Genomic DNA, 26049 nt, shown 5'->3' on the forward strand with positions numbered 1-26049 from the left:
GTCAAATGCGTTTGATCTTATAAAAATAATTGCTGCAAACACTAGCGGCGATCGAGAAAATAGATGATAGTTGAGAACGACCAATGGAAGAAGTTACGATGTCTAAGCGAAGGGTGTTGAAGATAGAAATCAGGAGGAGCTGGAACTTGAAATGAAATACGGACACAGGATGAGTCAAGATAAAGGGCGAATGAAATAGTTACTAACGATAAGAGGTACGACGTAACGTCGTGGGAATTCTCCTCTTCGCCTGATATTAGAATATCTAGATGTAGGAAAAGTCAAGCTCGAGAAACCTAATTTTTCGTATCTTGCCGAAATAAAAATAATGAATAAACACGGCATAAATAACGGTATGCAACGCAAATAATGATTTACTAAATCACTACTGGAGAACATAAATTATTACCTCAAATTTACAATCTATAGAAAGCGGAAACAATACGAATACACAAATAACAATTCTTGCAATTGTTCCAAATAACTTAAGCTCTTCCGAAGTCATCCTCCATAAATTAAATCAGATAATTAAATATTGTTATGAAACTCTGTCGGAATTTGACTTTTCGTTAATATTCATTCCGATCTAAAGAAACTTGTTTCATAAAAATTACAGAATTGAAGCATTTCCGTAATTTCTACAGCATTGTTCAAACAACTGGTTTTGTATTTTTGGATAATGTAGTACACGTTCCGTAACCTGAATGGCAAAACTGATTACAGCTTCGCTCAGCAGGAACGGTATCGTTCGGATATTTTGCGCGTAGACGATGCAATGCATACACGTCAGTAACGTTTTAGAGTCATTTCTCAATTGCCAAAAGCTATTTTGTTTATGATGCAAATAAACTTGAACACGGTGTTCGTATATTGTGCGGCACAGAACGTCTCGAGACATCGGAAAATGTTGGGGGTGGAATAAAAGACTTGGAGTACCATGGAGGATTCTGGCAACTATTGAAATAGCGACATCATTGGTAGCGCCTGTAAATGCTGCGATTCGTCGAACGCGATAAATAAAGCTGGAAGACCGCCATTCGTCTTCCTACGGTCTCCATCGTCTGAACGATGTTCTTCCGTGGATGGTTTTGTCAACGTAAATACACATTACGATTCCAACATATATAGAGTAACGCTGTACGATTTCTTTCCGGTGCCATTTTAATTTCACCACGATGCTACTTCATTTGCGTGGTGTGTGCACTCGATTAACTCAATAAATTACTTGAAAAATAATTTATTAGTGTGTTATTGTACTTGCTAATATTGGTGTGTGATAAGTAGACTGCGGATTTGATGCATTTATAATAAAAATGGGTCGGTCTAATTTAAGACAGTAAAAACATTTGAAGAGAATTTCAATACACTCGTATATTATTTTCAACCCGTCGAACATACTCAGTAAGTTTTTATTTTGTGTTCCAGTCTGCTATAAGAAGCTTTCTCGATGTTATGGCATTGGGAAACATGAAAATTTTAGTAACAGAGAACAGGAGAACGGTCATTTAACGCTCTGTGTAATTTTACTTCGTTCGGGTAGTATTAGTTGGTCCGCTTTCGGTGTTTTATACCGTTTAGTCTAACTACTCTAATTGAATGCCGTCACTTTCGCGGGCTGTGACCTTATACCAAAAATTACGATATAGGAACAGTGAGGTGTGGTCTAATTCTAGCCGAAAGGCTACATGCATTTCGGGACCGGTAACTTAATCTAATCGGTAGCCGCGCACCAACTTCTAGAAAAGGGTCACAGACGGGTCAGGGCATGAGGCGAATGAAGTGGCAAACTGATCTAGCGAAATCTACAAAATACTCAAAAATCTAAGAAACGCACGGAGCCAAATAGAAATTTGTTTTTCCCTTTAATAGCTATTAGGTGTACAAATAAGTTCGGTGCCTTTTGAGCATAGTTTTGATCTTTATTTACAAAAAATAGGAATACATGAATGGAAGTTGCTTGTTGAGTTACACCTAGTTCATCAGTAAGTTTCTGTTGTGTTTGACAAGGATTTTCATTTAATAATTGCTCTAATTCCACGTCCTGCATTTTTTTCGACATGCCACTGCGTTCTCCATCACTGAGATCAAAATTTCCACTACGAAACCTTTGGAACCACTTCTTGCATGTTTTATAGGTTACAAAATTTTCGAATGTGCTGTTTCTTAAACGCCATGGTGCAAAGTATTGTTTTTTGAGGTTATGTAAACAATTAGCGTAAATTCATGTAGTGCGTTGAGTAGGACAAGGCTTTAAAACACCAAAGCGGCAGGAGAAAATTTTAATTTGAAATGCAATCACGATTGAATATATGTATGTAAAGGCACCGAACTGATTTGTACACCTAATATTACAATAAGTTGAATATGCTATATAGTAATTCTTAAATTGTTCACATTTTCCTACTGTTTTATGTTTTATTTACTTTCTTGTCGTGTATAAAATCTGCAATCTTGTAATAATGCAAAGCAAAACTGAATCATTTAAAAACAAAGCTAAAATATAATAATAAAATATACAAGAAAATATAACTAAAGTAGAATTTCCTCAGCACTACGACGTCTTTTTCATCCAATTTAGAAAATTCAAATTATTCAGAAAAAGCAGACTGTAGCTACTATGCTTATTACTATGTAGATGTGGCATAGAATAGGATTTAGGTAATCACCAATCTTTCCCTGTACCTTTTTTACAGAATTTTTTAGTAGGAAACAATGCATCAAATAAATTCAGTATAATCTGACAACGATTAATGGTCTAATTGGGATCTGATAACGATAACAAACGTTGCGGAGGACCCGTCACTCACAAGCTCGCACGTAAATACTGCGGGCAGCGCATATATCACGTACGGTAACATTACATATTAAAATTCCGCGACCACAGACAGTTTTCACCGGTATAACGTGTAATTGCTGCATCCGGAAATTCGTACTTATCGAGTACACGCAGTACTTCGATTACGCGGATTCGACTAGGCATTCGGTGTCGCTTTTTTCGCCCGTGGCAAAAGTAAATCAGGTTTTCTTTTTTAAATGCATGGTGTGCAGCAGCGGAGTCGAACGCTCTCAAAATAACGTTTCACCATCACAGCGGCTTTGCAGGATAAATCCTGAATAAAATAATACCCTTGAAAGAGGGATTGCTCGTATTCGATCTCGCCTCAATGAATCGTTCTACTTAACGATGCTTCGGCATTTGCGTCCACAAAGCGCAGCAATTCGAATTCGTTTGTACGAGTAAATTGTCTACGGTCCAGGAAAGGATAACGCCGTGTGTTGATACATGATGCAGGTCCGTTCGAAGGCCATTTTCGAATTTATTCCGGTGAGCCATCTATCCGAACTTTAGCCACATTATTGGTTTCTATGTAACTTTACACTTTCAATTCCTAATTAAAAGTTACGAGTCCGTGTAACTTTAAACTAGAAATAGTTCACCGCACGCTGGTTGGTATGTTGCGTTATTGCGTCGAGTTTCTAATGATGCGTTGCAAAATTGATTCAGACACATAAATTCGGCAAAATTGAACGTTAAAGCGAGTAATTGAGTTGTTGCAGTTCCGGCGGTGCGCCGACCGCAACAATATATGGTTAACTGTTAAATAGGGACGCCCAAAAAACATTCTACACAGTGCTTAATAGGAATAATACTATATGTATGTGTATGTGTCACTGGAATCGTGAAAGAGGAAATTAGAAAATGGGAGGAATAATATTTATGCCTATATAACATTTTTTTATAAAACCACGTACCTATATGTAAATTATTATTACCACGCTTATACTAGCTTGCCGAGTTGTCGATGTTGTCGTTGTCGTTATATGCGTCAAATCTTGTAATCAAATTTTAAATCACTTCCCGAAAAGCTAGACTTGAAATTTTAAATATAGCTCAGAACTGGATGACAATGCAATATTAAAAAACAAATTTAAAAAAAACTGTGCGTCTAGGAGAAAAGAAAAATTATATATTAACCGTCACACCTCGCCGCGCGACGCTTGGTAGTACGTCATCACGTTCAGTGATCCCCACTCCGCGCGCCAGCGCTCCCTACTCCACTGACCCACTTCGCAACGAAGGAGCACAGTCGGCTCAGTGCAGTGTCGCCAGACAACTATCCTCTACTCCTTTTCCTCTTCCACTATCCTATTCCAGCACCACTAACGTAGATCACGGTGCCCGTGCCGCAGACTGGTCGACTGGTCTGGTCATCAGAGAGGGGGTAAACTGTATTCCCCTCGATTTCCACGATGTGGCGACACTGGCTCAGTGTGGTGTTCATTCAGTTCCATTTCGGACCATTTCTTACTATTTCATACCATTATTACTATACATATCTTGCGTTCCATTTAAAAAGTATTAAAAAGTAGAAAATAAAAGAATATATAAAAAAAACTTTTTAAAAACCACGCTTATATCAAAATGCACTAAAATGGAGAAAATAATTTTTTCAGGCATTAGTGACTATAAATAATATAGTTTAGCGCTCCACGCTTTTATTTATAGTCACTAATGCCTAAAAAAATTATTTTCTCCTTTTTAGTGCATTTCAATATAAGCGTGGTTTTTAAAAAGTTTTTTTGTGTAGAATTAAATTATATATCAAGCTTCGCGTGGATTATATGTGTTGGAATGTTACATAAATAGTTCGATGTTTCGCCAGAAAATAAAAATTGTGATATAGACAATTGCAAATTTTGATATTTTCAATATTTCACTAATTTAATTATTATTTTTAATACTTCACATATATTGGAATTTGACCATACATCCAGTAATTGAAATTCTTGATAAATAACATTGAGAATAAATATCCCGAGGCTAACGATACCGGGTAATGTAGGAAACCATTTAATCCTTTACAATGTACGCAGTTTACAGAGACGAAGAAGATAAAAAGATGTACAGTATTCACGGTTTACAGACGGAAAGAAAATAAAAAACTCCGCACGTTTACGATTATGGCTCCACCATTTCTCTACGGTTATATGTATCTACTAACTTCACGTAAAATCTGAAGCATCCGCTCGCGCTCGTTTTTCCGAAAGAAAAACTCTCGTTCATCGATCATCGACTGAACGATCAAATATTCTTCTGCGGTAGTGTATCGGCTATAGATCATCGATATCGGGTCGCAAAAATATATCGTCGTCGAGGGGTTCAATGTAACGAATGAAAAAGAAACCGCCGCGCCGGGCTTATGGGACGACGCGCCGTTATGTCGATGGCTAATCATACTGCGTCAAAATCAAGTTGTTACAATTCACTGTGGATTTTACGCATTTATAACAAAACTTAGTAGTTGTAATTTAAAACAGTCAACATCATCATTTACAATATATCGAAATGATTGAAGAAAGAACAAAATTTTGTTTTAGTTCTGCACTGAATATATAAATTATAATCGCCTCTACAATATAAAAATTTAGAGAGAGTTCGTTGGGATATACTCGAATAAACCGAATTTTATTGAGATTGTTAGAATCTACAAATGATAAAATAACATCCAAACTGATAAATTTTAACTTTCTAGCTTCTAATTAAATTACTTTTTCATTTAATTTAACAGTTTAATTTAGGAGTATTGTTAAGGCACTAAATGACGATCGTTTCAACCAAATCAATAGCGACAGCCAACATGTGAGCAACGTTTATAGAGCCAACAATGAGAATATTTTGATCGTTTTCGTGAAATAGGCGACGCACCGTGTGTTCTCTTTTAGCCCCGGACGTTCGTAAATGATTTCCGAATCTGCACGTGACGTCTTCCCCAATCACCGGGTCCGACTGTCAAGGGGTAAATTCTAGTGACCCGGTCTAACCGCTCGATGCACCCCAATATTTCAAACCATCCCGGAATTTGTGTGTGACAACTGAGTTATGGCTATCTCAGGGATCTTCGCGGGCTCTATCGTCGAATGGTTGTGTAACACATCGCGAATTTCTGTCCGGGGTGCCTCGGCAGGACGCGTGCTTGCCGGAAAAATTATTTATAGCCGTGGAAAAACGTTCCGTTTTACCGTCACGATTTTTTCCTCGGCCCGACACGATATGACCAAACAAGGACGCGTTGATTTTATCCGAGTTCCGGCTCCCCGCCTACTATTTTTGTCGGCTGCTCCGCGATACGGTAAAATTCGTTAATATTTGCGGAACTGCGAACGGAACTTCGCAATTGTCGAATATTTTCCTAAACCGTCCCGTACTCTCTGATCGTGAGAATATTCTCCGAGAATGATGGAGATTAAGCGAAACATTTTTTCGGTCGGAAGGGCCGCAAGCAAGGACGCGTATTTGTGGAACGAACAAAACGGTACCGTGCGTTAAGGTTCACGGGAGTTTGAGCTATGTATCGCGCGCCTATTTGTTTACAAATCGCACCCACCCATTTGATTCCGAGACGAAAGACGCTTTTATCGGAGCAGACATTTTTCTGGAGCGCCCATTAGACACAACTATGTTGCGTCAGTCCCGGAGGAAGATACACGCTAATGAATACCCAAGGTCGCTACCAAAATTTCAGGATTGATGAAACTGTTTGGACGATCGTCTTATTTTTACAGAGCGAAGTTTGGTAATATGTGAACCACTGCGTCACGAGCGTGGAATGCACTCTTCCTTTTTATTCATATGCGAAGGTCACGTCCACTTTGTGTCCGTTAGGGACATCTACACAGATCGATACATAAATATAGGACGTAAATTATTGATTATTTTCTTGGATGCACTTGACGTATAGAGTGTTTCTGTTTAGGAGTTATTCGAAATTTATACATATAAATATAAACAATTCGAATTTTTTATCGCTTCTTACGTTTAGTTACTAGCTTCTTTAATTAGAGAATACGTAAAAGAACTAATTGGATCTCTCAATTTGTAATTGAAGGGGTGGATGGATAAAGGTGTTAAGTAACAAATTGTTTGTTTTCTGTAAAAGAGTTTTTAGCGAGGTATGTTGTCCTTTTTTGATGAATGAAGGTAATAACACAAATCAATTACAAATATATATATTATGGTTAACCTCTAATTCCAAAAAAGATAATAATTATCTTCATTCATCAAAAAAAGACAACATATTTTGTTAAAAACTCTGTTACAGAAAACATACTTGACATCTTTATCCATCCACCCTTTCAATTGTTCTTGGCAGAACTATCTTGTTTTTAATAATTTCCCTCGTAAAAAAACGGATCTCGTGTTTGCCGTCTACTTGTAGACTGCTACTTAAATATTTATATTACATTATAAAATGTCTAAAAATATTCATGACCTTTATACATATTGGTTTCAGTTAAACAATTGAACTATGAGTAGAACTTAATTAGCGAAGATCGAAGCTTGCACATATTACAAAACTTTAGGTAATTCAACAAAGAACACGATAAACTTTTGGAAACGCCTTTGTTAGAATATTAAATTACCCCAGAATATATATATATATAATACTTTACTAATATCCACTTAAGAATCACACCGACTTGGTAAGAACTTCGTACCAGTGACCAATATGAGACTGTAATGTACTTTGTTCGTCCCTCGGTCTAAAGTAGTTATCAAACAATTGAAGACAAAGCATGAGCAGGGATTTAATTAACAGTGTGTTGAAAGTTAAAAGTCAGTCAGAAGTTTCAGAAATTAGTGGAATCCACTTACGCCTTTAAAGCTCTTAATGGTTTTACAAGCAAACCGAGAATCTGTACAGAGCATGGTGGTGCTACTTAAAATTTAAAGATTTGTCGACGGAACCAGTTGCACATTATAATAAATATTTTATTTCGTCTCAGTTTCTACTGTACCTTAATATCATTGTGTTCTTCGAATTTATTTGGCAATTCACATGTTAGAACGTTTTATAGTGTATACATATAGTTTTATGTTTCTGAAAAATCTAAAACAATTGTTGCTATTTATACCTGCTTCTCTTTTCTCAATATTTAAAATGTAGGATGTACATTTTCATTGTAAATTCATGTGAAATATAGGTACCGGAATTCAACGAGGCTAAAAGTTATTGCTTTTCGTAGATAGAATGCAAAACTGTTAAGAAAGTATACTTTTATTGAACTCCAGTTTCTTGAACAATTTTTATTGCATAAAAATCCCCTGTCAATGTCACGAACACCCAGAAAATACTAGATAAGTTTCATTCCTGACGACACACGATAATAAAATGAAAACATAAAAATAAATAAAAATGTGTCCACAGTAGAATTTTGAGGGGTGTGTACACTCACTAAGTAGCATAAGACGAAGCGATTTGGAAAAGAGGAAAGTTAGCGGTCGGTTTGAGAGGATTCATACTGAGACCTGCTCTTCGAGTTTACTTTCACATGGATACACATTAGCTTAAGGGTGCTGCTCTCGAAAGTTGCTCTTGAAAGTAAAACTTGCTGGTGGATACACCCTCGGAAGCCTCTCTCCGAATTCTTAGTTTCCGATTGACTTTCGTTCTCTCCCTCTCTCTCTCTCTCTCCTGGGTATTAATTACTCTTCGAAACTCTAACCACCAGGCGAACGAAGGTGTGAGGGCTGCTGTCGAAAATTATTCTCGCGCGGATACGCAGCGTAACATTTCAAGTCTCGGGCACCATCCTGAGAAACGTAGCTACCCGCGTAATTCTATGCACTATGCTGCGATATTGCAGACAAGAGTTTCCCATATTTCACTCGGATAATAAGATTTATTACATGCCGGAAGTATGTATGTATCTAATAACTGGACTGCGGATGCTTATGCAAATATACACTTTTATGGGCTATTTCGCGGGAACTTGAATGGAAGACACATTTTTTTACCACATTATGGCTTCCGGCGTGTTTGAAATGAGATGCGAACCTCATGGGACTTTATTGAACATTCTATTGTACATAAAAATGCAGAAATTACTGATATATCTAACAACAGAACACGATCAAATATTTTCAAAATTTATTCAACTTTTAGGGGATGTTTTCGCTTTATGTGGTTGATGTTATTTACAGAAGATTAAACCGAATTACATATTAATTAATTTATGTAGAACGTAATTTGACACGAAATGCGCACTGACCATTAACAAAATAATTATTCAAACCAAATACATGAATAATTATTACAAATAATGCTTTGATTGCTTACTGCAATACTTCCTGTCACGGTATTTATCGAATGTCATTGGTAAAAGCTACTTAAAGTTTTCGTAGACAGTATTCGTCACTTCATTAACATTTTTATAAAATACTTTTATGATCATCTAATATATATATTCAATACATTTCTAATGTTCACATTCCTGATTTTGATCGTGATTTATATATAGTCCCATCTGATTAACAACTAAATTGTTACAAAATGAATAACCATCTAAACAAATCAAGATTAGAGAAGATTATTGAGAACAATAAAATGAATACCAAAAACACGAATGCCAGTGCTTAAGAAGAAAGGAAAAGGGGACAGAAGACGGGAAATATGATAAAGTGAGATAACCGAGGAAGGAATCGAAGGGAAAGGTGCGGGAGAAAATAAGAGAAAGTGATAAGGTCATAAAGGGAGATAGGGGTTCTGGTTGGTAAATACATATAGTTCGAGGATGGTCGGGCGGCTAGCAGGAGACCTTGGAAGAAAACGTTAGATAGAAGCCATTGCGGAAGAAGTTAGGGGAAGTCACGAAATGGAGAAATCTGAAAAGCTGCAAAGAAAATATGATGTAACTTACAGAACTCCGAGCGAACGAACTCTATGTTCAAAAGCCCACATTCACGCAAAGCTATAAGAAGAATGAAGTACTATGAAAAAAAGGCAAAACCGTGGCAGCAACATAATTTGTCAATTTAGGGAAATTCTCAGTGGTAGACCAAGAAGTTTAACCTGAAGTCAAACATTGAGGATTCCGCGAAGCCACCAACTGTCAAAATCGGATGAAGGAACCAGACTTTATCAAATGCAGATCAAATGCATTCACCGCTCGGGACTAAATTCATATTCAGTTCTGCGTGCATCTCGAACAGTAGAGCTGCTTCATAAATATGTGCCTACGAGGCGTACTAATACATGTGATCTGCTCGGCAAGCGAACTTCACCTGCTACCAAGTGCTCGATGCACTGGTCCCGGATTCGTTTAGATAGCGAGATTTATTACCATCCGACACCTGAACTTCCGGTGCATCCAACCGTCCCGACATCCCCTGGTTAGACTACTCGTGTACCCTCCAACCCTTTCGACCATTCGTACTCTTAACCGCACGACCCGATCACCGATCACCCGGGACACGAAAACCCTTTCACGTGTCTGTTTCTTACCTCGGTCGTCCGCGTTGCTGTTCAATTTACAACCAGTCGCTGAAGTCCCCAGGAACCGCAACCGTTTGGAATACTGCGACGACTTCATTTGGAATGGTCTATCAACGCTTTACCCACAGTAAATCTAGTAACCACTTGCTTTGTGACTTCTTTCGGAATTGGGACTACAGTAATGTCTCGATATAGGATCACCTGTCCAGTGAATGAACATAACGATCCCCTCTTCATGTCGAAATTCATATTTAATTGCATTTGAACACAATATTATTTTTGACAGAACCTCCGGCAAGCTAATTCTGTGTTTCATAAATATTATAAATAGAAAAATTCTGGGCTTTAAAAATAAATCATTTCAATGAACCGACTAAATATCGACTTTTTAATAGGATTGTTAACGTTCATACAACAACCAATTTTCACTGTAAAATAACATAAATAAATTCAGTCACATTTTACATGTGTCGGTTATAAAAAAAAATGGCTTGCTCACCAATTAAAAATGTCTCTTTCACAAAAGGGAGAAATGTGGCGTGCAGTTAATTACAGTTATGCTCATCTGCAGCGAGTTCTACAGCTACATTTTCAGAGTTCATATCTTATGTTTATACAGACTGAAAAATTTATTTATGTTAGAATTGAACAACCGTCACACCAATTACGAATTTGGATGGGAATGGTGCTGATTATGGAGTATGATTATTGGAGCGCCTATTGAAGCATAATTATTCATGCATAACTATGACGCAGTTATTCTCCTAAACCGCTTATATTATTCGGGTGAACTTCATCGTTTTAATACGGTCCAAATGGATTTGCGTAGATTATAGTTAATCTTCAACTGATTGATCAAACACCATATTTTAGTTTTCACCGCAAGTAGAAATCAAAGATATTACCGACGTTGATGATGTTGATCAATCAAAAGAGAAACCTTCGGAGCAATTTTTCTTCCGGTTCGTTCGTTCGTCGTAACCGCGGGTCAGAAGATGATCGATGGAGGAATAAACGTAATCTTAATGGAACAGTGGTAGTAACAAGGGATAAAAATCGCCTCAAGGAAGAGATTCTAATTTTATACCATTTCGTCTTATCAAACTCCCCCGGACATTTATGAAACATTAAATTGACAGGTACATATTTGTCGCGTGAAATGGACACTACGTTTCTGATTCGTACCGTTCGTAATTTTTCATGGACGTATCTCGTACATCTTCCCTGTAATTTATGTTCCCGACTGTGGGTAATACGAATTACGTATTAAATCATTTTAATTGCTATTGTTCCCGTTATTACTTCCAATTAGGGGTCATTAAATTAGAAGAACTGTCCCGGCGAAATAACAAAACGTTTTAGTTATCATGGTACCTTTATGTGTGTAATGAAGCAGTTCGGTTTATTGTGGAGCACGAAGTTAATCGATCGTTTTGGTAAGCCACAATAATTGTGCAGGAAATTGATAATAGTAATATATCATTTGTTCTATCGTCTATCAGCTGCGGTCAATTAATTCTGCGATTTGGCTAACGCGTAAATGGAAATAGATTGGCGAGGAAAAGTTCGCGTCTGCTCAAATGACAGGATTCAGCTAATTGTAAGTGTATCGCAAACAACTGTTGAATAATCTTACCCATTGTTATGGGGACAGCTGATAATTGTGTGAAACTGGAATTATCATATGTGACTCTAAATGTCCTTATAATTCACCACCATTAATTTAGTGGAACTAAAAGCAGCAGAGAGGCAAAAGTTATTTATTTAAAAATTTGGACTGCTCGAGAAAATATGGTAAAATATATTTTTCATATGCTGGATCTTCATAAATAAAATATATCCTGTTAATTAGAGTGGTTGTACAAAAATTATGACCACTTGATTTAAAAATATATTACAATCATATAATACAATCTATTCAAAATAATTTGAATGTTTAGATAATCTGAGATAAAATTATTGGAGACCGTTGAGTGCTCAGGAAAATGTGATATATTTTTAGTACCACAAAAATTATGACGACTTGTCTCAACAATAATGTATTGCAATCGTATCATTAATATTTATTTACAAAGTGTTTTGTCAGAGGTTCGACAATGTTCTTAGGAAATGTTTTCCCAAGTTTGAAGATTAAGTGAGTATCAATTGAAATTAGAGACACTCCTGGTGACACAGTAGTTGATTTCTAAGGTATGGAGAGTCTGCAGGAAGAGTAAAAGTTCTTGACCTGCGAGGAGTTTAGTATGTCAGAAGAGCACGATAGACTCCAAATTTTATCAGTCGTTTACATGACAACGTAATCCTACTGTGCCAAGAATTCTTGGGACGTCGGCGTTCGAAACGACAACAAAAAACATGCTCTCTAGCATAAAAGCATCCGACGTCCCTTTGATATTCTAGAGTCTCCCGGGTCATACAAAGCATTTTTTACTCTTATGATGGATAGACTTCAATCGGATTACCCTTTTGCAAACTGTTAAATCTGCTCCTATGCATTTTTCCTCGGACGCACTTACAGTTCGTGTAGTTGCCTTTTTCCTCACATCCTCTGTGCACGTGTTCATTAGCGTAACATTCACCTAAATATAGCCACATTATTATCTTCTGCAATTATATGTAATTGAACATGAATTTTATATTTAATCTTAATTTTGGAAGTCGATGAACTACAGTGTGAGACATTTATTTACTGTCCGAGCGAAGAATAATGTTGCCCATCCTTTTAGTCATCAGTTTATACCAGTCTCTAATGACTGAAAAAACTGTCGTATCACAAAATATTTTTTACCGTTTATTCGTCCATTAATACCAACTAATAATGGCTTTAAATATTAATCTAATATCACTAATACCATTTATAATTATAATTTATATTATAATTGTATACAAAACATTTTTTGATAATTCTTTACTTTGTGCGAGGAAGATCAAATTAATTTTATTGGCATCTTATTGCATTGATTAATATGCATCTCGTTATTTGAAGTAATAATGAATACTGCAATTGTGTATAAACATCCGCAATTCAGAAATAACAATGAAAGTAAACTCCCGGAAGTCGGATGTGCGGCTTGATCGCAATACTGTTTGACTAACTTGTTCAATTGTTGGTCATGCAAATGTTCTCTACTATCCCTGGATATAACCTCCTTAATTCTATGAACTGAACTGAATTCCAAAAGGAGTGACGTGTTAAAAAAGGAAGTTGCGAAATTGAACGAAAAATATTTTTGTACTATTCGGAGTACTTTTTTTTTACACCTCAATGCCTGACACAAAGGCGAGAGTTTTAAATTGAAATTGTTATTGGATTTCGCTGTTTGAGCTAGTACTCGTAGTTTCGATTAGAATTACACCCGCCTCTGTTCACTTGAAACTTTATTTCTGCTCCGTGCGAACCGTCTTCAAGAATGAATTACTTCTTCGAAAATCAAGAAGACAATCGAGATTTCGTATTTCGCTAATTAGATACGTAATTATTAGGTTAAAATAAATTCTCGATTTTCGTGCATTTTTTTTACAGAGATTTCGTATTTCGATAATTAGATACATAATTATTAGGTTAAAATAAATTCTCGATTTTAGTGTATTTTTTTACAGTTTGCGACAACAGACAGGATTTTATATTTTTTCAACTCGAAGTTTTTATGCATTTTTATTAAACACGATAAAATGTAAGAATTATTGCTTTTATTCCCTGACTGCGTGAATTTCTCCGTTTAATATCTGTATTCATTTTGTCCGGAAGTAGGATTTAAATCAGACTTAAAATAATAATTTCAAATCATTTTGTGAAGATTAAATACAATCGAAACGATATTTAACTTGTACAGTTAAATCCACTTTCTGCTCATCCCGAGATTTAATATTGCTCGAGAACAAATTAAAATAACTTGTTTAACGCAGGAAAGTAGAGTTGTTTGAATGACGCTTCCAGAAGAGTTCATGTATTAGCGATGCGAAACTTTTTTATGCGAGTAGTTTACCCCATTCAGTTAGTATTTTAATTTCATAACGGGAACATCTCCGAACAGTTTAACCAGCACTCTGCTGCTGAGAGATTGTGAAACAACGAGTTTTAATTCATTGAATGCGATAACTTAACATTTATGACATTTGTTATGGAAATTAAGCTCCCCTAAGCGCTGCGAACAGGAGCCCAATAAATCTCCCTCTGGTCTACTAAATTCTAAAAACGTCCACATAAAGAATTCGGCGTAAACATCGTACGGCTCTGTTCATTAACGAATTTTGGCAAAACAAACAAGCCACAAATATTTGGAAACACGTGTTTGAGATAATAGAACATTCGTAAGGTACGAAGCATTCGAACTATTCGTAAACACTGTTGTAATTTAAGAAAAAGATAATTTTATCATATTCATTTAATATATACATATATAATTCACATATACAATTCACGTAGTACAGTACTCAATAGTAATTCACAAGTATTGTTACAACTCTTTGAAAGAAATTTTTATTTTGCATAAAAATCTACAATCTCAGTTCGTTAATTATTTTTCTATTTGATATTTGAATTCTGCAACATTACAACAGTTTGTTGCACGTGAGATAAAGACAGTGAAAACTAATCAATGTTACTCGAGCCAGGGGAAACGTAAAAAATTGTTGTTCCGAGGAACTTAATTACTTTTACGATTATAAGAAACTCGAGGAAAAACGTCTTGACGGGGCGCTCCTTTCTATTGCACGGTTCGTACTCGTCTAATATTTGGCGATTCACCCTACTCAGTTAAACGCTTCCCATTTGTCACCCTTTTACTCCACTCCCTTTTCCATGGGACGAGTTTGCCGGGAAAAGACCTTGGTCAGAATATTTTTTTACGCGGTGGGATTGAGGCGATACATTTTAAAGCTATCGATCAAGAATGATATATTTATTTCCACTCGTGGACGGGAAATCCGAGAGGTGTAATGAATCGGTGACATTTTAGACATGTCCATTTTTTTCGGACCGTGGATACGGAGCGGTCGATCCTGATCGTTGAATACAAACGTTCATCAAAAGAATTCGTATGGTTGGGCTCAACCACAATTCGCTGGTGTAGACGATACAAGTATAGTATATTTAGATAGCGCGTAGTATATTTCGATTTTTCCACAGATAAGAATTATATGGCGAAATCGTCGATGGAATATTGGAATATCAGCGTCGGCTGTTTCCTGTAGAAACGGTCGCCAAACCTTTCGTTCACGGTAGATACACATTATAATATCAGTTATCAATTTCTGAAAGAACTGTGCCATTTCACTCGACTTCGTTTAATTCAGAATAATTATCTATCGGCTCGTGAAACAATACGGGTGCCGTTTAATGAAAAGATAAATGGAGTCGAAATATGGCCGTGACAAAAGAAGGTGTTGCGAAACAAAATAATTACTTTGCGAATTGCTTTCTTGAATCTTTCCAGACTCGCGAACGACCGCAGAACTGTCAAGCAATTTCTTTATGTGGTTTAAACCCTTGCTATTTTCTCCACGGCAACGACGATTGGAACGTTTTTATCCGCAAAATTGTCGAAGGAGGGAAAAGGTTTATTTTTCGGCTAAACAGTAAGGCATAACTTTCATTGTTAGACTGCGTTTAAAGTTTAAAATCTTCAACGCGAGTCTGGCTCGTTAAAGTACGGGGTTGAAGAAAAATTGTGGTTGTTTCATAGTCTTTTATGCTACGAAGAGTATATAGAACGTGTTTTTAATAATGACGCAGAAAATGTTCTTCTATTATTCAACTTTTATCGGTTACGTTATTAAAACTGTAGAGGAAAACAGAAAAAGAGTATACCGGAAAACCAAAAAGTAGCAAAACTAATTGTTCCTACCAAGATTCTTTATAACCCTTCAAAGTTTCAAGAATATTGAAATTTTATTATTTCAAATGGGAGTAAGTTTTTAAACAAATACGAATCGATTAATTTTCTACATACTATCAAGCATATAGTAGAGCGATTAAAACGGATATACGATTATACGGTGCCTGCGAAAACAAAACGCTAGATAAGGTGTCGTTTGAGAGACGGTTGATAGGATTAAAAGTATTTTCCTCAAACTCCCTCGGAATATTTATACTGTTCATTCAAATGTTATAAATCGAGCCCTTGGACTATTTATAATACGAGCAAATTTCGAGAAGTCTTTTAATTATATTTCCGAAAACTATTCTGGACGATTAATTAAAACTTCGTGCGATCATAATGTCGCACGAATTACCAAAGCTTACGTGCAACATCGAAAAGCTGTCTATCCGAAAGTGAAAATAGATGAGGGTATCATTTTCCACAACTATCTCCAAGCATACGAGTGTTAATCATCATAATGACTTCACGACGTGATTAATTCCCTTGCAATTGCAGCATCTTTACAATGAAAAACGGAGTGTGACAAGCCACCGCGTGCCAATAATAATAAATATTTCACATCGATGAGGCGGTTCTAACCAAAACTGCGGGTGTTAGGTATCGCCGGCGGGATTCCTGAAATTTAATCGCAACCCCTGCTAAATTGAATACGTTATTAAATAATTGTAACCGTGGCAGTTGCGCGGCTCGCGTTCATAAATTTCCTAATTACGGGAGCGCGGCCGTAACTGTCAAAATTTGTAGCCTGTCGCACACTGTCAATTTCCATTACAGGTTCGGATCCCCGTATCCCGACTTTTCTCAAATGCAGTGATTCCCAGCTATGGTCTCGCGGAAGCGCGGACGAACGAAAGCAATTCGGATGGCTGTATTTATTTCCATAGATTATCGGAAGATCATGGAATACATCAGCATCAGCCTGTAGAAAATCCGAGAATTAATCCTGGCAGGACGGATCCCAATTCCGATGAGGCCCAACACATTATCTTTGTGTTACATCGTTCGTTTACTGCACACAAATATGAAATACACTATGGTGCTATGTACTACTTAATATACAGACAGTAGCGTAATTTTTAAAACGAAATTTTTTTAAGACGTAGTCAATGAAGATAGTCATTAATCTTTCGTAATCTAAACAAGTACGTCAGTTTTCAACTCTAACGCGGACAGCACAATCGGTCTTAAGAGTGTAGAGGGTTATTAGCAGAACAACTGTGTGAGGGATAAGATAAAACATTATTCTACATTTTTATCAAACTTTTTAAAACTAGAATCTGCTACTAAGATGAAATTTTCATATCACGTAGGTTCTTTTCGTATATATCAAAATATTCTTGCAGACACCAGCAACAACAATCTTTACATCCTTGGAACAAAATTCTAGAAGTATAACTTCAGATACATTGAAAGCAATTCTAACTTAAAGCTTTTTTATATAAATTTCGGAACGATTGATTGAAAGCGTTCTAGGCGACAGGTGACAGCATATGTTCAATATTTTATACCCAATACCGTGGGGAACCTTCTCCCCGGTTCTTTCGGGGTTGGTCCAGATGAAAACCGCACGGTTTCCCGGAAAAACGGAATATCGAGTACGGGACTACAAGGATGAGATTGAATGAGACAAAAAGCTTGGCAACGAACGATTCACAACTGCGACGAAACATCCGCTGCGCCCTGGTACCGTCGAGCATCTGTATTTTCCCGAATCATATTGTGCCGCTCCCCCAATCGAGCATATAATACGGCTTCGAAATTTCCATAAGCTTTTAGCGATCGAATACACGGAACCTCATACGCTGGCTAGGACGCGCATCTCGCCAGTATACATACATATTTGCTTAATAATTGCGGATGCGCCACTATTTCGCGCGTCATTTCAAGCAGCGCTCACTGAAAATTCCATCCGGTTCTACAACCGGAAACGCAAGCAGAGCCCGGCTATTCACCGATGTCGGAAACACTTTGCTACTGTAAACCTCCGGACAGAGCCTCCCTTCGAGTGCGCTTTCTTCAGCAACCGTTCGACCGTCTCGGATAAAGTTCCGCAACCCATCGGAATTTTATCGGTATCCGGTAACCCGACGAGAGATTCTGGGCATGCGGATGCGCTGGCATTAATGAATCCTATCGGCGAGCTGTTTTATTGCACTTAATTACGGGAGCCGAGCAAATTTCGTAAATCCGCCGAATCGCTCGGTTTCGTAAACTGGAATTTTTTGACAAATTTCCCCAGTAATAACTCGTTCTGAAGAGTTAGGGAATATTGCAGAACGTCCATTTTCAATTATGCACATCCAGACGGAACATTAATTTCTGTATTTAATCGTTCCAGGTGATAACGCGATTTTTCCTTGTCGGGTTCCACCTTGAAACTGATAAACAGTTACCGAAACTATTTTTAACGCGATATTTGAACAAGGTCTTTCATGGCGTTACATCCTCGCACTTCGTTCTCCCTCGTTATAATTCACTTTTAGTACTTTTCATTTATCGTCCATGGAAGTGCAATGCGTGTGATTGCTATTAGAGGATTAGAGTATTGTCAAAATGTTTCGGTAATTTTCCGAGTGACAGTAGCACGGAGGATCGACAGAATTCTGCGGCAGCTCGCGGAAGGCTGAGAACGTTGCCATGAATTGGCACAATCAGTTTATCGGTACCGCTGGAACGCCAGCGATCGCTATGAAACCGTTGGGAGTCGGAAAAGCGAGTGCGGTCAACAACGTCACCGTTAATGGACGGAAATGCGGATTCGCGAAACCTATGCGCACCGTTTTTTTCCCCATCGCGACCGTTTGCTCGAACTTTGCCATGTTTTTCTATTTTTCTTTTTTCGGATCGAAACGAAATTGGTATGTAAAACTCACCGGTGTTCGGTAGCGAAGCGGATCCGTAACGAAACTGTTCTCGCGTATCGGCGTACACGGCAGAAAATGTTTCACAAGAATCGGGGGTTGCACGATCGGAACGGGACGCGCGCTTCCACGATACTGGTTCCCGTCTCGCAGCACTCGCATCGCGATGCTTGAACGCAGAGCGCGTACTCGAGACGCCGACCTATCCTAGCCTATCGGGGAGCTCGGTCCACGTTTCACCATCGACATCCAGTCGAATTTGGGGGCCACACACGCGTGGTGCCTGGAACTTCACTCTTCTGCCCTTTTGCACGCGATGCTTAGCACCTTTTTGCTCCAGCTAGCGTCCCCGTGTTTCACGATGGTCGGTTTGCCTGAAAATATGAACAAAATTCATATTTTTGGTAGTTATACGTCGTTCGGTACAAACAGACTAGTTTTAGGGGTGTATCTTTTTACTAGAATAGAAAACTACCCTTAAAAAATTGTTTTCATAGGGCGTGTCGCTTGCTTTTATATTAGAAGTTGTTACAATATCGACAATTCAATTGTATTCTCATACACAATGTCAACTTGTTAGAGCCAGTTGATAGATTGACGATTTTAGATTGGAACCGTCAACTATTAAATGTTCATGTTAATTGAATTATGCCAGATACAGTGGCTGATTGAATTTCTAGATTCACTTGCATAAATTGATCATTTTATATTGATAGTGTCAATTGTTGAATGAAAACCTTCCTACATTGAACTCTTATTGATCTTCTATGAAATATAGAAGTTTGGGGATTGCGAATATATGTACATTTAGTTATACTGCAGGTGGTACCATCCGTCACGTGGATGAGGAATATGGTTCTCGTAATGTGGCACTAATAATTTGATCATTTACTGAATTCGAGGGTCACACGCACGAGCTGCCTGGAACCTCACGCTTCTGCCATTTTGCACGTAATCGGTGGTCGGCCATTTTACACGGTGATCGGTTCGATGACATATGTTGTACATACTTTGTTATTTTAATCATATAGATATTCCAATTAATGCGGATCTTTATGCAAAATAAAAGTTGTCTTCATCGATTGCAAGAAATAGAATCTAAATTGAATGTTATTTCTTCCCTTAACGATTTTAATAGAGGAAAAATCATACATTGATATCTTCAATTTGGAAAATTTACCAACGATTTTTAATTTCATCTAATCAATTTTCCTATAAGTGCATAAAGATCCGCAGTCTACTGATCAAAATGATGTTTCGATAAATTTGTAATGTTTGTCCAGCATAGTCTAACCATGGTCGGGGTTGTAAGTATGGCTGCAAGTGTCCAGTTGCAGAGGGTGACTCCAAATTCAGAAATAAGCTGAAAGAAAAGAATAAAATTTTTTGATATTACACTTCTTTTCCAGAAAATTCCGGATTCGACCGAAATGCATGTATTTGCAAAAAGTATCATCGACAAGTCATGAACAGACAAATAGTATGTCGTATGTTGTATACAAATCGTCGAATCAGGCGATCTGAGTTAGATTTGTATACAATACTACGTGACTTCGATGAATTTTCAAACTCAATTTTCTGAAAAACTACTTCTCGAATAAAAAATGTTATTCCTTTCTTTCGATTTATTTTTGCTTGTCTAGCTATACTAACCTAGAGAGAGAGAACAGTTGAGAAATACTGAAACTATTCTTGAATAATTGTGGCTCTATTGACGAATTTAATTTGAGTTCGTAAAATACTGTTGGTGCAAAAATGAATGTCAAGTGTGATTCTGATCAGAAGTGGAGATGTTCTCATCACTTTGTTTTATATTTTTTCTCGATCCTGTTTGTGTAATAAAGTGCATTCTCCGGTAACAAAAAATTATACCGTCCATTAGTAACCATTTTCCATTAGTCCATCGTTCCATTAACAATAATATATGAAAAAAGTAATGCTGAGTGATATATGAAAATTTTTTTTTAGAATTAACAATATTTCTTTTAGTACAATCAGTTGCGTAGGCTAACAAAGTGGAATATTTTCAGCACAGCCTCATCTAAATAATTACATTCATATTGTTCGAGTTTGATATAATATTCATTGATTTTTATTTAGTATTGAAACTGTTAAAAACAGTTCACTCTCCTGTAAAACAGAATGTACAAGTTCTTCCCTTATCCTTTATTCCGCTTAAGCTTTAAGTGGAATTTCGTTTTGAAGATATAGTTTTGTTTGGAGTACATTATTTACCATTTCAACGTTCTACTCTTCCGTTTCCGAACGGGTCTTAAATTTTTTAATTTCGTTAAAAGCTTTTCTCGTCTCAGGCTAAAAACGCAATGTCAAACCGAAAGAGACGGATGCTTCTGACATATTCTTTGGTTGTGCCGTGGGTGGACATTCTTGAAACAATAAAATCATCTTCGAGCTTCTAATTTTCAACCCTTGAACTATTGGAGCTGATGCTACCCAACGCGCGAATAATTATTTAAGAATATTAATAATATATTAGTCATTTTTTGTGAAATTTCGATTAAAGTTTACTATCTCTTATAGAATATTGAATTTTTTTAAAGTACCGAAATTATCGGAACATTTGGAAATGCTTCTCTTGGAGATGAAAGTGTACATGAACCATAACTGGGATTTATGTATCAATCAGAATTTTCAATATTCTAGTATTCCTGTCAGAAAAATTCTTTGCAATGTTTAGGGCGTACTATCGAAAAATGACATTCTTCTATTGAACTTTTTAATTGGTCTTTAGTGGACGTTTCAAATATAAATAGTAATCAATTTTTCCAATACGAAATAAATTGCACTTTAATCCTCCTCTCTTTCTACTCAAACAGTTATTATTTGAACAATTTAATACCTGAATATTCTACATAGTATCCAGATATTTTATTGTTTGAACCAAATGTCCCCTTCCAATAAGGCTTTGGAATCTCTACTTAAAATTATATAAAATGTCACAGAAATATTTAATCTTCAGAGTAAAAAATACTCGCCACGAACATAGAATTTCATTACCTCGCGGTCAATGATAAAATAATCTCCGATTACTTTTTTTAATTACTGAAACCTCTAGGGATTTCTACTTATATGTACATATATGTATATTTATGTACATAGTATCGTCTATACGGGGTTGAAATAATTAAACAAATGCTGTGTTTGCTTAATTATCATCATTAAACATTGGTTTTAATCGTGTACGAATAAACTGCTGCGCATTGTTAGAGCCAGAGCACACCAGACGCGATATTGTATGTTTACGTTTGGGTCATATGAATTTCGAGAATTCGGGTAGTTTATTCGACCGAAGTTCACCGAAGCAACCGTCCAGAATGCATAAGACCCCATACACAATTTCGGTAGACATTTTAATCTGTGTAATATATTTATAAATATGCATAAGTATCGGCGATGTAGTCGACGAACTACAAATCGAGATATCGATCGTTACTTTGCAAATTAGTCTATACCGTTCACTGTGCTGTTGGCAGGGATGAAACTCTTACGCAGGGTAGCTTGCAAGGGGGGAGGGATGCCGCACAGATTCAAAGAGATCACGAACTTAATAAACCGGTATTAAGATTTGTTACACATCAATAGCTATTCAGTTTGAGTACCAATCGCTTTGGATGCTCGAGTGTTTGATGCAACTGTGCGTAATAATAAACATGACTTTTTGAGCTCCGATGCGAATGTTCACAGAGATCTATTAATAAAATAATGATAATCGACTGAGGTGCTAATTGCACTAACTCTTTTAATATTGGACCATACTTGGGTTTTTGAGATGTTGGAGAAATTAATTTACCACCATGCAAAATTGGTACTCAAATTAATGAACAATCCCGAAACGTTGAATTAAAATAAATACCAAACGCCTTTATTTACTCTTTATTTTATCATATCGGAAAGGTGTCATTGATAAACATATTGCAATGAGCAGGTAAAAATTGTTCGTTTTCACTTTCATGATTTTCAGTGTGTTCTCACAAAGGAAGAAAATTGTAGGCTCACTAGAACAAAACCCTTCTGTAAAGGCTTTGGGAAATTCTATAAACCGACGAAAGAATAGAACGTTCACGCGTTTTTCTTTTCCGTATTGCAGCTTTTGTCTCGGCACAATGTAAACGTAAACGATTTTTTTCAAAAATAACTCGGCAACGACAGGCAGTTCTTGCAATTTTTTGATCGCTTACGTCATTTTCATTTACACTTGACAGGCACAAGCTGGGTGTCCATTATCCTTGCGCCTGTGTGACTCGCGAGTTTTCGCTGAAACTCGCTTTTCTCTTGTTCAGTTAAACATTCGCATTCTTTCGAAAATTCATACAATACCCGTTTGCTTTTTGTAGGCTAAATAGAATAAATTTTACAAAGGAATTCCTCCCATTTTTATTTTATATTCGTATGTAACCCTGAACGCACGTTTTGGAATCTGCAACGGTGGAATGCAACGTGAAGGTGGACTGCAATTTTTGAAAATATTTACAATGTTTCGGCACTTGAAAAGTTCGTGATTTGCTAATTTAAATAATATGCGTTTTGAAAATAGGCAGCAAACGCGTTCGTTGGTAGGAAAATTATATGAGAAAATGTATTTTGTAATGTAATATTTTATATTTTAATCACAATTTAGTGTGTTTAGTTGCAGTTACGTCTTAATCTAAGCCGGATCCTCGGGTCCGTGCTCCGACATAGATCGTGTAGAGCTATTATTTTTTGTGACCTCACCAAACTGTGTTATATCAATACTATGACTTCAGTAGAATCAACAAATACTGAATACAATAATACGCAAGCAGAAGTAATGGTTATCTTGGACGCCTTTATGATTGCAGATTTCGCGCACTCTGTACCACGGAGTAAAGCGTACGAAGATATTTATTGATCTATTATCTAATAGAAACAATGGGGACGGTTACACAAGCGCGTATCTCTATTCCATACACCTATTTACTCGTACAGTTTTGCACGTCCCTCATTCTATTTGACTTGAACCAACGGAAATTGATTTTATGATACTGACTTCTTTTTTTATCGCATTCGCTTTGTGAAAGACTTCACGCGAGATTCTTTGACTTCCGCGTGATCCTTTGATCCAACAATGATTGAACGTTGCTTCCAAGAGCATGTCGAAATAACATAAACAATGTCTAAAAAAAAATTAGTTGGTGGGCAACATTTGTATCATATCTTCCATTACTCGTGATAAACAGTTTCCAGAAATAAATATATTCAATTGAAACTCGCAATATAATTTCTAAACTTAAAAAATGTTTAGGTAGCGTCTAATAATTTCAATAAGAGAATTCATCAAGATATCTTTTAATTAATTGCAGGTCTGCATTAATTGCAAGATGTAGGAGCTACGTAAAAATGTATGTCCCTTTTCAACAATTTTAACGAGTTGGATATGATATAACAGTATTTTTAAATTTTTTAAATGTTCTCACTGTTCTGCGTTTGATCAACTCATTTTTATTATAAACGTTATATTATTTTCGACTCATTAAAATTGTTAAAAAAGGAAATCAATTTTTACGAAGCTCCTGCATCTTTCAATTAATGCAGACGATGTTTATTATTGCATAAATATCCGCAGTCTACCATAACAACGTTTATTCGAAGCACTGTACAGAAAAAATTAATTAGAGTGGAAAGCTTTTTGTTCAGTGAAATGTTTGCAAAATCTTGATGGAACTCGTTACGGGTATATGCTTAATATCACGTTAAAAATGTTTAATCATGGGGAAGCTGAAATGTTCACCATAAATGAGATTGAAATTTTCATATCTCACGCTTTGCTAATGGGTTGTTGAAGAAGGGGACACCGTATCTATACAGTCTAGAGGAGTAATAACATTAATTGGTGAACATTCAATACCCTCCTAAATTGATTCATAGGTAATTAATTACGTTCATTAATCAGACAGATCGTAACTCGTGGCTTCCATTTCATACGTTTAACATTAACGTGAGTCACCACCATAGGTGCAACCCTCCATTATCATATTAAAATCATCTACTTATACCTCTGTGCCGTGTTTGTTGTTAAGTAGCTGTACAATTTCCAGGTGATTATTTCGCATACAAGTTGTGAAACGCTTGCTTAGCGACGATAACAAATCTTGAACAATTTTCAGGAAATTATTAATACTTCGAAAAATTTATATCTACGATTTCAAGCTACGAGCAATTTATTTCTGAAATATTGGTTACGAATTTAACCAATCGCGACATGACATATCGCATCACGAAACAATATAGATTTAGTGTAATCAATTTGTTATGTCATTCGACGCATGTATCAAATGTCGAAACAGAACTGTTAAAATACGCCTGGACATTCAGCGAACGAATGAAAATTGTTATCAATGGATTATGTTTTACAGCGTACCTTTCTGCAAATAAATATAAATGATGTCATTCAAAGTATAGTCGCATGCGAGACTCGATAAGCTTAATTGACAAGGAGTCGCGTAGGAACGTATGTTAGAAACTGTATGTCGATTACGCGCGCTTTATGTTTTTATTTTCGTGTATCTGTTCATCCAAATATATTCCGTTGCACTATACCTTCGGTAACCAGACATTTTTTACTGTTTCTTGTGTAATTCTCTGGATTTTGGCGAGGAAATGCCAAATTTCAAGTTTCAATCCTAGGAGATCAGTGGTACAAAAGTAATTGTTTACACTTGAGCGATTTTAAGCTTTTTTGGCAGGTTAGGGCACCGCCATGTGTCATCTAACGAGCGGTAATGTCGATAACGTAGATTTGCAAGTCTAGATGTAAATACTTATAAACCCGGCTTCAGATAATATGTCGTGTTCCAAAATTACATAATCTACCAGATGACGGATGTGGGTGAAGTGCTATATAGTCTGTCGGGAAGTCACAGGGCCGCTTTATAAATATTTATAGAAGCTGTAACTGTAATATATATTTTATTTTATTACTCGTCCATTTCTACTTTACTCTTATTATTTAAAATATATATGGCTAAACTCATTTTGTCGATCATAATTTAC

General features: G+C 36.5%; 1 protein-coding gene across 2 annotated transcripts in view; it reads right to left on the reverse strand.

Annotated features, from left to right (window-relative positions):
• The window catches only part of LOC143216530 (tachykinin-like peptides receptor 99D), a 103412-nt gene extending 84217 nt beyond the window's left edge, over positions 1-19195 (reverse strand). The window contains exon 1 of one of the 2 annotated variants that reach the window (XM_076439672.1): positions 19030-19195. The gene's annotated coding sequence lies outside the window, so the exon portion shown is untranslated. The remainder of the gene's footprint in view (positions 1-19029) is intronic. The other variant, XM_076439671.1, reaches the window with a different exon arrangement.
• Between the last annotated feature and the right edge of the window lie 6854 nt (positions 19196-26049).

The sequence above is a fragment of the Lasioglossum baleicum genome, chromosome 15 (assembly GCF_051020765.1).
Source record: "Lasioglossum baleicum chromosome 15, iyLasBale1, whole genome shotgun sequence".
Lineage (NCBI taxonomy): Eukaryota > Metazoa > Arthropoda > Insecta > Hymenoptera > Halictidae > Lasioglossum > Lasioglossum baleicum.